Source organism: Ictidomys tridecemlineatus, chromosome 11, assembly GCF_052094955.1.
Source record: "Ictidomys tridecemlineatus isolate mIctTri1 chromosome 11, mIctTri1.hap1, whole genome shotgun sequence".
In the NCBI taxonomy this organism is placed as follows: Eukaryota; Metazoa; Chordata; class Mammalia; order Rodentia; family Sciuridae; genus Ictidomys; species Ictidomys tridecemlineatus.
The window spans coordinates 121,042,730-121,059,301 of NC_135487.1; positions in this window are offsets into that span (position 1 = coordinate 121,042,730).

Genomic DNA, 16,572 nt, shown 5'->3' on the forward strand with positions numbered 1-16,572 from the left:
TATTTAATAATGAACTAAAAACTCCATAATGACACCCTCATGCTTGATGCTCAAATGAACACGGCAGTCTAAGGAGGCAGACAAGGCCACCATCTTTCCACTGACCTTAATTGTGATGGCAGTAATGCAACACTCATGTGAATCTAGCATTTTAAAAAATAATTTGAATATAAACATTGAACAGAATTAATTTTAAATCCTAACTCTACTCTTTTCAAGCTGTGTGATTTGAGACATGGTATTTAAAACTGTTAAAACTGATGAGTCTTGAACTTTGGGTTTTGTTTTGGTTTTCCTTTTCAGAGAATATGTAAAATATCCAGCTAATATAGAGCTTGGTTTTTTTTTTTTTTTCCCTTTTTTTCCTGCCCAACAATCCAACTCATATTGGAATAAAACCCTGAGAATTGTTAAAATGATGTTGCATCACACAAATGAAAAACTATATTATGTTTGACTGTAACTGAAGCCAGAATTAGACAGGCAGTCAGGATAGATGGGTAAATCCAGTGAGGTCAGATCAGAAGGCCTATTTGAGTGAGTTAGGAAGCTGGAGACTGTCCCCTGAGGGACTGAAATGCCTTCAGAGCCCTTCCTCCACCCATCTAGATAAACTGTGTCTGTTCCCACCTGTTGCTAAGGTAACCAGGAATTGCCCCTCCCTACAGCAAGCTTTAAAGTTGTCAGTTTGTCCTGGGCTGCTCCATCCTGCCCTTTGCCCTTCCAGATGCCCTTCTCACCTTTTGGCCATCGCACCCAGCACCTCTTGGGTCTAGTCAGGTACACAGGAAGGAGAGAGATGGGGAAAGAGAGCAGGAGAACAAAGCAATCCTAGGACATATAAAAAGGGCAGAACACCTCATTTCTGGGGATACCAGGATACCAGCTATGGCCCCTTCCTCCCTCACGGGAGAAGTCTATGTTACCCCTTTTAAAATAAACCCTGCTTTAAAATACGCTTGCCTCCACATGCTTCCCTAATGTTAAAACTTCAACATGTGGGGAAGCAGGATTCATCATTGATGACTAGCAGTATCATATTTTAACTGTGAAAACAACATATAAACAAGACAATATGTTACATAACATATTCAGCAGCATGTTCTATTCCCTCTGTAAAGTGCCTGATTCCCAGAGCGTAATGAACACACATCAAATAGATTGCTTGATAATGTGCCTGCATATTTCACCTCTGACAAGCCATAGCATTTGTTTTCAAAACCCTTTATAGAAATTGTATTTATTATTCTATTTATTCTACTTGTGAAATTTAATTTTTTTTTCCTATGCTGGCACAAAGATTATTTGTTACTTACTCACCTAAGGCAAGTGTTTGGGGAACATGAAATCAGACCAAAGAAATAAAATAATAAAAATCTAAAAGTGTGATTTATTTGAATTATTTTGCAATTGTCTTGAAGTTCCTGCTCGTCTTTAAATCAATTCCCAATGCTGCTAAATAAACAAATTACCAGAATTTAGGGAATGTATTGTGGGTGGACTTAAGTAGGACCACTCTGAAGAACTCCAGTCAAGTAGTCCAATACTCAAAGTAAAAGCCTTGTATGTATATAAAAGTATCAATCAATATGTGTTAACATGTGTATTTCAGTGTTTTGAGTTGCAGCAAAACGTTTTCATTATACAAAAGTCATCTTTTTTTGATTTTCAGCTCAATCATTTTTTTTTAATTAACCAACAAATTAACCTGACTCTGTAAGATCAAATGAGAGGGTTTCTATTGTATGTTTTCAACCATTAATATATATATGATAAGAAAAGGATGCAATATACAAAACCAAAGTTAAACGTGCTAAAGTGATGATGAACCCAGAATTAGACAGTTAGTCGGTATAGATAGGTAAACTGAGTCAGGTTGGATCAAGGAGGGTGATTTTGAGTGAGTCTGTCATTGGAGACTGTCCCCTGTGGGATTGAAATGTGAATTTCTTTCTTCAGAGCCCTTCCTCCACCTGCTCTAGCCTGTTGCTAAGGTAACCTGGCCCAGGAGTTGCCCCTCCCTGCAGGGAGCTACAAAGTTGTTAATTAATGTGTCCTTGGCTGCTCCATCCTGCCCTTCCCCCTTGAGCCCACCTGTTTCCCACCTTTTGGCCACCCCACCAAGCATTCCTGGGCCTAGCCACAGAAGCAGGGAAGAGAAAGATAAGGGGAAGAGGGCAGGAGAACCAAGGAAGCCTAGGACAAGTAAAAAGGGCAGAACACCCCACTTCTGAGATTACCAGGACACCAGCTATGGCCCCCTTCTCCCTCTCCAGAGAAGCCTATGTTACCCCTTTTAAAATAAACCCTGCTTTATATGCTTGCCTCCATATGGTGCTTCTCTACTGTTCAAACTTCAACATGTGGGGAAGCAGGACTCATCACCGATAACAGGCAGTATCAATGAATGTGCCGTTGATTAATTCTATCTTAAAAGTTATTTGAAGTCTTATAATTTTATGAATTGCCTTGTCACTCAAGGTGCATGTGCAGGGGCACCTCTTATTTTTTTTAAAGTTTTCACTCCATCCCTCTTGCCATGTTAGCAAGAAATTGACTGTTTCCTTCTGAAGTTCTTTAATCCTGGAGTTTTTTCAGAAACCCTGGGGATTTACATATTCAAAAGGGATTCAGAGTGGCCTCCACACCAAAGCAAAAAGGGGCTGGTTACTCTGGGCTGCTGTTCCTTCCTGTCACTAGCAGGGCTGTCCCTAAGGGCCGGCAGGCAGTGCACTCCACCCACTCTCTCCAGCAACATTCCCAAGTGGCATGGTTCTTTGAAGGTTGTTAACTTACTGCTTTCAGAAAAAAATGAGATTTCTTCTCACAGGCAGTCCCCAGATGGAAGCCCTGCCCCTCTTTAATTCCCATCCAGAGCCCTGTCCTGAACCACCAGCCATTTCAGGAATACTGAGAATTTTTTTCTGCTGTGCAGGTATCTCAGACCTCAAGTTACTTCCCTTTCCCCCATTCTTCAAAGGCAAAATACCCTTGCAACTCAAGGGCTTCCTCTAGGTATCTTTTTTAAGTGTGTCTACCTATAACAACTTCTTCCAATGATTTCAAGACGATTTTGAAGCCAGACTTAAAGATAGGTAGTTAGTGTAGTTAGGTAAATCAGGTCTAATATCTATCGAGTAAGATTGAAGTGGCACCCCCTTTCTCCACAGAACAGCCCTCTTCACCATGGCTGATTTTAGGACTGTCAGCAAAAGAGTCTCCGCAAAAGAGTCTGTTGTAGATAATCTTCCTATTTTCATGTCGCCCTGTTTACTTGGCCACTGGCAGAGAAGATACCAGCACTCCAGGTGCTGGACACCCCCTTACTAGTTTTTCACAAACGTATCCAGTATAGTACTTTGAAGAAATGTGCAAACAAGGCCTCTGGCCTTGAGCTGGGCTTCACAGAGATGTCTACCTTTTTAAGATAAGTTACAACTGGGCTCCATGGTAACAGCTGGCAGGCGGAGGAAAGAAAGGGGAGAAGAGGCTCTCCCCTTCTCAGGTGTTGTCCTTGAAGAGTTAACTTGCCCAGAACAGTGAGAGAAAAAGCTGCTTTTATGTGAACTTCTGAGCCCTCCCCCTACATGCTGGGTATAAAACTCTGAAACTCCCTGAACTCGGGGTTCAGGGGATTGATGGATTACAGCAAAAGCTGTGCCCTCAGAACCTGGCTGCAGCCAAATAAAACTGTTTCCTGCTGTCTTGGGTGCCTTGCTTCGTTTGTCCCCACAACAAGATAAAGAAAATAGAGGCCATTATGGAGAATGGAAGCCAGAGCAGCACTTGGGGAAATTGAAATGCTAATGTCCCCAAGGTCCCAACCCATACTAAGGAAACAGCTCCCAGCAAACAGGGAAATGCTAATCAAATCACCCCAGGCCCTTCTTGCCCAGATTACTCCTTCAGGCCACCTATCTCCCACCTTTTGGCCTTCCCACCTGCAAGAGGACCTTAGCTACAAAAAAGGGAAGACCTCCCCCTTTCACGGATTCCTCCTTTTGGGTCCCCTTTTTCCTCGGGGTCTTTTCTAATTAAGCCTTTCACTTTCCACTCTACCCTTGCCTGGCGTGCTTCTCTGGTGTTATACTTCAGCATTGGAGGAAGCAAGCAGTAACAATTTTCTCACTAGGAAAGTAGGAAAGTCAAATTATGTTTTTTGCTTGGTTTATTTTTTGGTGCTAGGGATTGGACCCAGGAGCACTTTTCTGCCACTTAACTATATCCCTAGACCTTTTTTATTTTTTGAGACAGGGTTTCCTGAAATTGCCTATGCTGGTCTTGAACTTCTGATCCTCCTGCTGAGAAAGTGATGTGACTCCATTTTTGAAAACAGCTTCTACCTCAAAGCCTGTCTAAGGAAGGGGACGTGACCCTTGTCCTTGGAAAAACCCACAGAGCACTCCTAAGCACATACCCACCCTGCTGAGTTGTTTGCTACAAATAACAGGAGAGATCTGCTGTGCCAGGTGTCCCTGGCTAGGTAAAGACCCATAGCAACCCCCTAGCAACCACCAATTAGCATGAGACAGGGAAAATACCTGGGATGCCAGATGATCCCCCAGTAGTTTATGGTGGTTGATAACGTGTTGGGAAACCATGTAGTTTAGCACGTACACCCCTCACACCCCTCATGGCTTAAACCCATCAGTGAAGCCAGATTTAAAGTTAGGTAGTTAGTGTAGTTAGGTAAATTGGGTCTAATACCGAGTGAAATCTAAAATGGAGGCCATGCTGAGAATGACTCAGGGAAAATACAGGACGACTCATGGAATGTTAATGAAGTCCTGAAAAGGCCCTAGGCCAAAGTCCACCTCAAAGAAGTGTTAACCAACAGCCCCAACAGATTTGGAAATAGCCCATCCCAGAGAAGTGATAATCCCATCCCAAAAGGTGATAATTAGGCCCACCTGTGTCCCACCCCTCAGGCCTTCCAACCTACATTCCATCACTGAACTATAAAAAGGGGAAACAACCGCACTTCCACGGATTCCACCTTTTGGGTCCCCTTCTTCCTCCGGGAGAAGTCTTTTCTTCTGTCCTTTAATAAATTTCTAATCTCTACTCTGACCTTGCCTCGGCGTGCTTCTTTGGTGTTATTCTTCAACATCGGGGAGCAAGAACTCGTCACCGGTCAACAGCGGTAACATATTGGAGGTCCCATACCGAGATATTCTGCACCGAGGTAAGCGCCTCTCTACGCACCCTATGTCTGTTTGAGGTGCGTCTTTCTCTTTCTTTCTGGAGGGTAAAGTGGGCACCCGTCGGCTACTTAAACGCAACTAGTGCAGCCGCCACTCTACAAGACTCGGGTGAGAGGTTTCTCGGCCTAAGCAGCTCTCAATCACCTGTTTGGTACAGAGCAGGCATGTTGGGTTCTGCCAAAGCCGTTTCCAACTTTTCTGTCTGGGCCTGGAGAGCAATTGGCGTGAGTACACAGTGTCCCGAATCCCGATCTGCCTCAGATGCGTGGAGGTGGAGGAAGGAGTTTGGAACAACTGCGGAATCCCGGTCTGGGCTACTCTCAGACGTTTCCAAAGGTTCCTTTCTCTTGAGCCCTCTCCCGACAGCCCTCAGGGGTATCTAGGGTGATCCGTAGATGAATGGCACTGAGGGAAAGCCCCAATCACATTTGCCTCCGTATGGGCCATGCAACACTCCCAACCCCGCATCCATTCCTCCTGGATGCCTCCCTTCCTTCGTAGGTCAGAAACATTAGCAATTCAGGTTGTAGGACTGAGAAAAAGGCATGGGATAATTAGTAATATCTGCCCAGGTTCCCTAAGGTGCATAGGTAACTTTCAATAGTCTGTTTTACCACCCAATGTTTAAAATGTGCTGTGGTCCTTAAGCTGCTAAGAGAAGCATTTTTTAGAATCAACTCTGGTAATCTGCTAGTCTACAGAGCAAAGGCGACAAAGAGCACACGATTCAATGGGTATTTAGTGGTCGGGAGGAAAGCAGTAAGGCCCTTAAGTCTGAATCCTCCCAGGGTCTTTGGCACAGGGCAAACTGAGACCCTAGCACTTTGCTAAAGGGGACCAGAAACCCCTTGGCAAAGCCAGGTGAGAGACGGGTTTTCTGGACCGTTTAGGAAGCTCAAGGTTAGGGAGACGTCCCTAAGGAGAACAGTTTTCTCCGGCGCAGCGTGGGCGCCTGAGTCCTGTTTTCCTCACTCAGACAGGAGCTTCTCTCTCCAATACGCTAGGTGCACCACTAGCCTGCGTATTGAAAAATTGGGATAAATTTGAACCTCAGACGCTCAAGAACAAGCGCCTCATTTTCTTGGCCTGGCCTCAATACAAACTCTCTGATGGAGAAACCTGGCCACCAGAGGAAAATATCTTTTTACAGTTTGATAAATTTACAAAAAGGAAATGGTGTGAGATGCTGTATATTCAGATTTTCTTTGCTCTAAGGGAAAATCCTAAATTATGCCAACAGTGTAAAGTAGACTTAGCTATGATATCTGCCATGGAGAGAAAAAATCTTGGACTCACTGAGGAAAAAGAATCAGAGAAAAATTTGGGCTGATCAAAGTACATACACCCCTCCCCCTTCAAGACCTAAGGCAGATTAAAAACTGACTCTACTGGAAGGTTAGGAGATAAACCAGATTGCCTGGGATTGGATCTATCCAAAGGAGCTAATCTTGCAAGTGAAAGGGAAACTGAGGAATTCCCAGCAGCTGCCAAAGCCATTTTCGCTTTGGGGAAATTTCCTCATAATTTCCCTGCACTGTAAGGATTACTCCACCTGAATGCAGTAAAGTCAGTCACACGGAGACCCTTGATCTTACACCTATAGTTGCCCCTATGTGAGAACATCTGGTCCACTCATGGGAAATCTAAGGTGCCACTGATAATTAAATGGAAGTTCAAAACCTGGAGAGAATTTTTCTTATCTGGTCTGTTTTAAAGGTTATTATAGATTGTTTCTTTGGGATAATCTAGGCTAAATGTGTGTCTAAAAGATGTTTCATTTTAAAATCTGGTATCTAAATGAGTTTGAAGCATTGCATAATCTTGCAGTTAAAAGTTAGGGTTAGGTAATTGTTAAGTTTGTGATTTCAGATAATTCATGCCAGAGAACTTAAATACTTAGGATAGAAAATTAAAAGAACTCTACTTCCAAGTTGGCAAGTAACTCCCAATCATTGTTTTATTTTTACATCAATTTTGAACTGGGTAGCCTAAGGAGATTTCACTAGGTATTACAGTGCATTGATTTGGGCAAGGATAGTAAATTATGATTTGGTATCTGTTTCTCTCAGTGTGTAGGATTTAGGAAAAGTGTTGAATTAAAACATTGGTCTGGCTTACTAAAATGACATTAATTAGCAATAGTCTTGGAAATTTTCAAAGCTTAATTTTAGATATACATGGTAGCGTGTGGATTTTTTCCAGGTGATTTAATGTAACTTTAGAAACTTCAGAACAAAGAAAGTAGCTTAATGATCCTGAAGAAACTTCTTCTGATGGTGGCTTTTATATTATCAAGAAAGATCCTATTTTCAGTTTTGTGTGAGCAAGTTTTTCTAGTATAGGAAGATATAAAGATGAAATTTTGTAAATTGTATCTTATTTCTACTTCCAAACCTAAAAATTGTGACTTATGGTTAAAATGCCTTAGGCATGAAATTTCTGCTCAGAATTCCGGTTTTCCAGGTCCTTCCAGACCTCAGCCAGGGCTTACGCTGATATGCAAACAGAAGCAGCCTGGAGCTCAGGCCCCCCCCAAAAAAAAGAGTAAAAGTGTCTTAAACCAAAGAGTAAATTGTATGGCATTTACTAATTACTGGCCGGTCAAGTTTTTTAGGACTTTTGCCTTTTCTTAGATTCTATATTTTTTTTGAGCTCATGATTTTGTTCCTACAGACAAGTTAATGTTTTTCTGATAAGTTCTATTTTTGATCAACTGGAGTTTTTTTTTTTAAACATTGCAATGAGATTTCACCTGAGAAATCTGCAAGGCCTTTTGTGTTATGTGTTACACTTGTGTTAGTGTTGTATGTTGGTATGTCTGTGTGTATGTCCATATATCATGCAGTGATATGACAATTGACAGATGAGGAGCGCTCATGAAAAATTAAAAATGGATCCAAATATCTTTGATTCATGTGATTCAAATGGCTCAATTTAAATTTGGTAAATAGATTAAAAAAGAGATCTTAAATTAAGCTTATAAGTTATTCTAGGTGTTCAAAAAAAGGCCCTAATAAATTTATTGTCTATGAAATAATCTGCTCAGATTCAAAGGTTTACAAATATTGTTTCAAGATGTGAACAGAAGGAGGTTAACAGATGAAAGAGAAACTAGAAGGTTCTAGATATGGATTTAATAGAGAGAAAATGTGTTTCTGGATTGAGTAATTAAGAGGGTTTAAGTAAGTGATAAAGAAGGTCTGTGCAAGTTGGTTATAAGTGTAAGTTTTTGAGCAAAGTAATATTAAAGAAATTAAACAGCTGGTTAAACAAGTGCTGTTTTAAGAGAATTGTGCTATGTTATTCCTTTAAAAGCTAAACTTGATTAATATAAAAACATCAATGTAATTGGTGCCATTAATGTGTTCATATCTTCCAAATATACAAGTCTGTAAGGTAGAAGCTTTAGAAAGAGCATTATATCAAGCAGGTATTCTCAAATTGAATGGTAATTTTAGGCTTAAAAGAAAAACATGTTGGAAGTTTATCATTTGTGTTCTATAACTGGACTTGTTATCAATAAGTTATGTAAAGTTCCATGTTACTTTTTACATTGAGATACAATTTAAATGTATTTTTAAGTTAATGAGAGCCTAATCTATGTAAAGGTTTTATTGTAAAACACAGAAGTACTTTGCTACTTTTCTACAAAAGGTTAAAAGCTTTCAGCCTTTCTTTAATTCATGTTTTAGATGTGATATTATGTTGTTAGCTAATATTCATGTAAACTTGAGCAGCAATTTATGTAGGCTTTTAAAATGATGTCTAAAAAGCAGAGATCAGCTTCAGAACTATAGTATTTAAGACTGTATCTGTCAAGTGTGTCTGTTTCTGCCAAGAGAGACTGCATGAAGAGCCCCACCTTGAGATAAGGCTCTATGTCCCATCTCACTGTATGTGAAAGTGACTATGAAAGAAGTAGGCCAGATTTCAGTGCATTTAAGGTTGTGTCCAAAAGTTGGTTTTTGTCATGATTGCCAGGATCTCAAACAGGGGATTATAATGTATAACTCTGCCAGAATTCAAGGTAGCTATTACATAACTAAATATGTTTTTATCCTAGTTAGTTCTGTTTTGTAGTTTGCTTTTAGATGGTCTAAGGATTGCCTGTTAATGTTTTAAAGAGGTACTGCTTTAAGAACTCATAACCTGGGTTAACTTAAGATAAGGAGTTATCATCTACAGGATAGAGAGATAGGTATTAAAGCCCAGTACTTAGTATAAGGCTGTTGAAACTTATTTGCTGGATGTTTAAGATTAAGTTTTAAAATTAAAGTTAAATTAAAGGGGCCAAGAAAACCAATATTTGGCTCTTGCCCTCTGAGTCAGTCTGAATCAGGGGATAGGGTCTTCTCCAAAGAGCTTTGCAACTCTAGGCCACATAACCTCCTGATCAGGGAGATTAATGAGACCAATGGAGGACAGAAAGCCAATCAGTGCATTTGCTGTAAAGAGGAGGGTCATCAGAGAAGGGAGACATCCCTGATGCTTCCGAGGGAAGGCACATGGTCAAGCAAGGCCTGGACCCATCCTAGCGCAAATGGCACTAGCAGAATTGAGAAGCTGCTGTGAAGTTCCTGAGGACTCCCCAGGAGATTCAACTGACTATTAATAATAGATGGAAACAAAGTCAGTTTGACTTGCTTCATCTTAAACACTTAGCAAAGACGGTCAAAACATAGCTATTCCTGGACATTTTAAATGATAATAATAGTTAAATGTAACCTCCAACAATAAGTAAACTGGAGGCTGCAAAAGAGATTCTTAGGTAGGAATGCCTGATAACTATCAAAAGGAACTGCCAGAGTAGTTTTTAGTTTAAGGCCCACAGATATTCCTAACCTACACAGGTAGGCTTGGTGTTTGCTAGTATGGTTATCCAGCCCTAGGTAACAAAATTTAATAGACACAGGTCATACTAGTAAAAGGATTTTACAAGATCAGATGATATAGTTTAATAATTTAATAATTATCTCAAAAAAAAGACATGTGTAACCTAAAAGTTAAATGTTGTGTTTACATCCCTGACATTTCTGGCAATATGACAAATATCCTTAAAGATTTACATGCTCAGATAGAAGCCATGTCCTCAACATGGAAACAATATCTTAGCTTCTGGTTCTTGGTACTTCCTGGTGGAAAATATTGTTAGTCTTTGTCTTTGCCATCATACTCATTGGCATATTCCTGTGCTGTGGGATTTATTGCTGCATCAATATGGTTCCAGTACTAATGAATTCTTGTTTCTCTTATAGACCACCCATCACTCAAATGGCCCTCCAGCCTATCATGGACCACTCGATAGACCCGATTTTTAAAAGGGGGACTCCAAACTGCTTGCCCCACATCGTCCCTTTTCAGCCTGAAGAAGCCAGAAAGATCTTCTTCGCCCCCTTTCCTTACAGCAGTAAGGAGTTCCCAAATTAGAGGGGGGAATGAAGCCAGATTTAAAGTTAGGTAGTTAGTGTAGTTAGGTAAATTGGGTCTAATACCGAGTGAAATCTAAAATGGAGGCCATGCTGAGAATGACTCAGGGAAAATACAGGACGACTCATGGAATGTTAATGAAGTCCTGAAAAGGCCCTAGGCCAAAGTCCACCTCAAAGAAGTGTTAACCAACAGCCCCAACAGATTTGGAAATAGCCCATCCCAGAGAAGTGATAATCCCATCCCAAAAGGTGATAATTAGGCCCACCTGTGTCCTACCCCTCAGGCCTTCCAACCTACATTCCATCACTGAACTATAAAAAGGGGAGACAACTGCACTTCCACGGATTCCACCTTTTGGGTCCCCTTCTTCCTCCGGGAGAAGTCTTTTCTTCTGTCCTTTAATAAATTTCTAATCTCTACTCTGACCTTGCCTCGGCGTGCTTCTTTGGTGTTATTCTTCAACATCGGGGAGCAAGAACTCGTCACCGGTCAACAGCGGTAACATCAGTTCAAAAGAATCCCCCTCTTATACTAACCAATCACCCCTACCCATCTTGTTCCCACCAGTGAATGTGCTAATCAATGTTACGAGTTGTTGTTTGATTTTCCTGTGGTATGGAATGATTTGCTGTATGATGTTGTGTTGCATAGAGTACCCCCCCAAAACCTATAAAATCTCATTGGACAAAGAACCGGGACTTGCTCCCTGGGACCACTGCATCAGAAAGGTAGGTTGTGAGTCCAGGCTCAAGCCTGCAATAAAGACTCTTCGGTGATTGCATCCTGGAGGTCCATTGGGGTTCCACGAATCTGGCATTACACTGCCTCCTCTTAAATCACTGGGATTACAGACCTGCACCACCAAACCTGTTCAATTAGTCTGAAAAGTAAAACTGTCAGTATACTTCTGGCAGGATTCTTCATATATGTTGTTATCTTTTCAATAATAAACAAACTGTAGCTTGAAAAGGAAGATGATTTGGAGTGTTCTATAAAATGTTATATTTAATGAGAGTGATCTTTTTATGGGAGGGGGGTATCAGGGATTGAACCCAGGGGTGTTTAACAACAGAGCCACATGCTCAGCCTGTAAGGGTCCGGTGAATCGTTGGAGAAAGAGACCACAAGAGACCAGCTTCATGCAATGAGCAGGAGGGAGTTTATTGAAGAGGATCCTAATTCAGTGCACTGAGGCTCAAGGCTCACTCAGGAAGGGAGAGCGGCCCAGAGCCCCGAGCAGAGGTCAAGCAGAGCTTAAGTACACTTTTTGGGGAGGGGGGGGGCTTTGCATACATCAGAAGAAATCATCAGGAGGCGAGGGAAAATTGAACAACCACTCTGAGACATGATTAGCACATTCATTGGCGGGAACAGGTCTGGGGGGGGTGATTGGTCACTCCTAAGTGGGTACACATTCAAACTGATTGGTTCAGCCCTGTGACAAACTGCACAGGGCCCTAGGCTAAATGGCCAGTAGGGCGTTGTCTTAACTATCTCAGGAATTTCAGGTTTCTGGGTGTAGCAGAGGAATTTAACAAAACTTAGTCTTTTACATTTTAATTCAGGCTTTCCAGCTTAGAAACTTTACCCTTTCAAGCCCTATTTTTATTTATTTATTTTTGAGGCAGCACCTGCTAAGTTGCTTAGGACCTTGCTAAGTTGCTAAGGCTGACTTTGAACTTGCCTCAGCCTCCTGAACCACTGACATTATAGGCATGTGCCACCAGACCTGGCAATCTGGTGGTTATTTTAAAGGAAACATGTTACATTTGCTGTCTTCCATAAGTAACCTAAGAAATTAGCTATTACACATCTCCAGAAGGAAAGTCATAGTTTTATTTATTTATTTATTTACTTTTGACTTGAAGTATATATCGGCTTTTCTTAGCAGGGAGGTTGTAAGGGTTTCAAATTTTATGTTTTTTCCCTGAAATCATACATTGAGATAAATGTTAAATAATATTCTCATTAAAAATGTGGATTTGTTTTCACCAACAGTTTGAAATGTAAAAGATTCTTTTGAGATTTTTTATTATCCCCAAAGTATATTCGTTTTTATTTTTTTTTTAATAAAACATTCCCTTTGTGTGGTAAAATTAGTTAATTGTTTTTACAACTAATGAGCAAACTAAACAATCTAAATAATAATATAAAAGCTCATACTACCCCACTTAGGTCAGAATAAGATCATGGCTCTTTTAACATGAGGTTTCTTTTATTAAGTAAAGAACCCCTGGCTTATTATGTTTTGGGTAGAGACCAAATGGCTGAGGGAAACCAACAGAGATATAATCACAAAACTGGATGTCCAGAGAACTGTCAGTCACTAACTGAGGGGAGTATAGTTGACTGGGATAGAAAATCCCCAAAACTCAAGTAAGTACAATATATGAGCACAGAACTCATACCTGAAAGCACATTTTCTTAGATTGTACCTCCACTCTTTTTTTCATTCTGCAACTATGGTTTTAAAGGGAGTTTCCCATGATCACATGACTGGGCAAGAAAACCCAAAGTTTGCTTTACAGAGAGTTCTGCTTGATATATCAGTACCAATAAATGGACTCTGAGTGCTCAGAAAGGGGCCCGAACCATCAGAGGACAAACCTTCGAACAGAATATGTTTTTTCACCTAATTTAGATGAGGAACAGACAGAGGAAACAGACAGAAGAAAATCCAGGAAAATTCCTCTGGTCTTGCCAAATGATCATGTTATGCCTCATTCGTGGGACCCCAATAGACCTCCAGAAGCCGAATCCAATGCAGTCACACAAGAGTCACACAAAAGTCTTTATTGCAAACTTGAGCCTGGACTCACAACTGTTTCTTCCACAGCGGTCCCAAGGAGTGAGTCCCGGTCCTTTGTTCAGTGAGATTTTATAGATTTTAGAGGGATGGGGTACTCTATGCCTCACAACTTCACACAGCAAATCATTCCAAACCACGAGAAAATCAAACAACAACTCTTAACATTGATTAGCACATTCAATGGCGGGAACAAGTTGGGTAGGGGGGATTGGCTAGTACAAGAGGAGGATTCGTTTGAACTGATTGGTTTAGGCCACAAGGGGTGTACATGCTAAACTACATGGTTTCCCAACATGTTATCAACCACCATAAACTACTGGGGGGTCATCTGGCATCCCAGGTATTTTCCCTGTCTCATGCTGATTGGTGGCTGCTAGGGGGTTGCTATGGGTCCCCACCTAGCCTGACTGAGTCAGGGCCACCTGGCGCTGCAGACCTCTCCTATTATTTGTAGACAAACAACTCAGCAGGGTGGGTATGTGCTTAGGAGTGCTCTGTGGGTTTTTCCAAGGACAAGGGTCACGCCCGCCCCCTTCCTTAAGTCAGACCTTGAGGTAGAAGCTGCTGTTATTTATTTATTTTTAAAAATGGAGTCACATTAGTTTCTCAATCAGAAACCTGGGGGGAAGCATCAGACATTGGTAGCAAGGACATTTGGAAAAGAGTTAGGAAAAACCTGTAAGAACAGTCCTTGAATATAAATTTAATTGTATCCACATACATGTTCAGTGGGGCCTCAAAGCACAAAGTGACTTTAATAATGCAGTAGTTATGGTAACATATTCTGAGGCTAATAGGAAAAAGATAGAAGCAGTGGGCACATAAGGTTAAGGGAATAATTCTAATAATTCTATAAATTGGGCTCATTGGGCTGACCCCCACAGGCTTAAAAACAAAAACAAAAACAAACAAACAAACAAAAAAAGACCCCAGCAATTTACCTCCGGCCTAACTGGACTTAAGTCAACAGAATATGTTACATTCCCCAGCAAACAACCTGTTATCTGCAGGAAAAATGCAGGCCTGAGCTGTTCATAAAAAGAATATGAGTTATCCTGAAGGGGGGGGGACTTTTGTGACACTGACTCCGACCAGATTGCACAACTCAGGGAGATAAAGATACCCCTCCCCACACCCATAAAATCTGTAAGAACAAGTTGCAATTATAACAGGTCCACATGAGCCAAAGTGACCTAGAAGTTTCATGGCAGTAGAGACTGGAAAGTCTCATGTTACCTTGCTGTCAGTCAAAAGTCAAGAGGTGGACCTCCACAGGATTCTCTGGGAAGTTTCTTGGGATCCACCCCACCCCCCAATAAGACTGTAGAGTGAGAGGCACACTGTCCCTCTCCTCTCTGAGAAGACCTATTCTCTCTTGAGAGTGTCCCTTTTTACCTTTTCTCATCCCTCCTCAAAAACTCATGCCTGTTACTCTGAGCAACATATCTGAAATCTTTCCGAAATCTTTTGGGCTGTCTCAGCTTCATCTCAGCCTTAGCCCTATAACAAGACTATCATTCCCTCACTATCACAGCCAACCTAGAGTATATTAAGCCGGCTGATGGACACAGTGGTCACGTTGGCTGTGGCAGAAGCTCTCTATGTGCCTCATAAATGCCCACTGGCTTTTACCACTCACTAATAGATTCTAACTTTATCCATTAATCCTGAGTTTTTATTTGTTTTTCTCTCTTTGTCCCAGTTCTGCCATACACTTGTAGGAATGACCTACCGAGAATTCAGTGTGATGCGTTTGGTAAAAGAGAAGTGTGCCCTCTAGTGGAAGAAACACAGGGCCTGAGTGTAATTTCTACATGGTGGTGGGCTTGTGGGAATCCCAGGAGGTTAGAGGGATCAACTCTCAATATGTAATATCCAGGTTCAAACCATCATCTTCCCAATCTTTTCTCTCCATTTGGTCTATAGGATTTGGGGTCCAAACTAAGAATACTTCTTCAATAATGGAATCGATGAGACCAATTGGCAACTTCAGTTTTCCCAAGCTATTGAACAAACAAGAAAACAATGGGAATATGGTATGCTCTGGCTGACCTGCGTCACTGTCTGAGGGAAACAGGAGATCAGGCATGTTATGCAGATGGGAACATGTGACCAAATTCTGGGGATCTTTTCTTCATGCCTTCTTGCACCAATATGCCTAGAAATAAAGGAAGACACTGAAAGGTTGTTTTTTCAAGAGTTCTTGGTTTCTCAAGAATGAGATTTGTAAATAAGTGCCATATAACTTCTGAGCTAAATAAAATAAAAATTCATGACAAAAGCAAGTGAATCAATCAAACATAAATAAGCAGAAGTTATGTTGCTATATCAATAGCAGAACTGAGGATTATATCTTCTAATGGTAATTCAATTTTTTTTTTAAATCCCTTTTCCTTGCTTCCGCATTGTCTTTATTTTGTTTAACAGTGTGATGGTTGGGCTGGGATTTTTACACCTGATCCAGTAACTTATAATGTTGAGATGTTACCATGACAAAAACTAAAAAGGAAGATCTTCCATCATCTCGACTCCCTTTGACTTGCTCCACTTCCTTCCATAGCCCATATTCCTTTCTAATATATTAGACATCACTTATTAATGTATTTTGTGTTGTCCTGCCTAATTTTTCCCTTTCTCTGCACTATGGTACAAAGCCAGATTCTTTTTTTTAATGATTTTATAAGTGCATTCATTATATATATATACATTATAATTGAGTTCATTTTTGCATAATCATACATGCATAATATTTAATTTACTATATTTCAGTCCCAGACCCGCCCCCCACCTTTTCCCTCCCTTCCTCCCTCCTCTTGTTTCCTTTCCTCTACTTTACTGGTGTTCCTTCCACCCATTTATTTATTTTTAATTGGTACTCTATGGATACATATAAAGGTGGAATTCACAGTGGTATGTTTATACATGCACATAGTATGATTTTGTCAAGTTCATTCTGTTTTCTCCCCCTTTCTCTCCCTCCATCCCCCCCGAATCTCCTTATTCTACTCCACTCTATCGTTATGATATCTGACCCCCACATTTTCCCCTTACTTTGTTCTAGTTTGAACATATGAGAGAAAACTCTTGACCCTTGATTTTCTGAATCTGGATTCCTTATTTTACTAATGA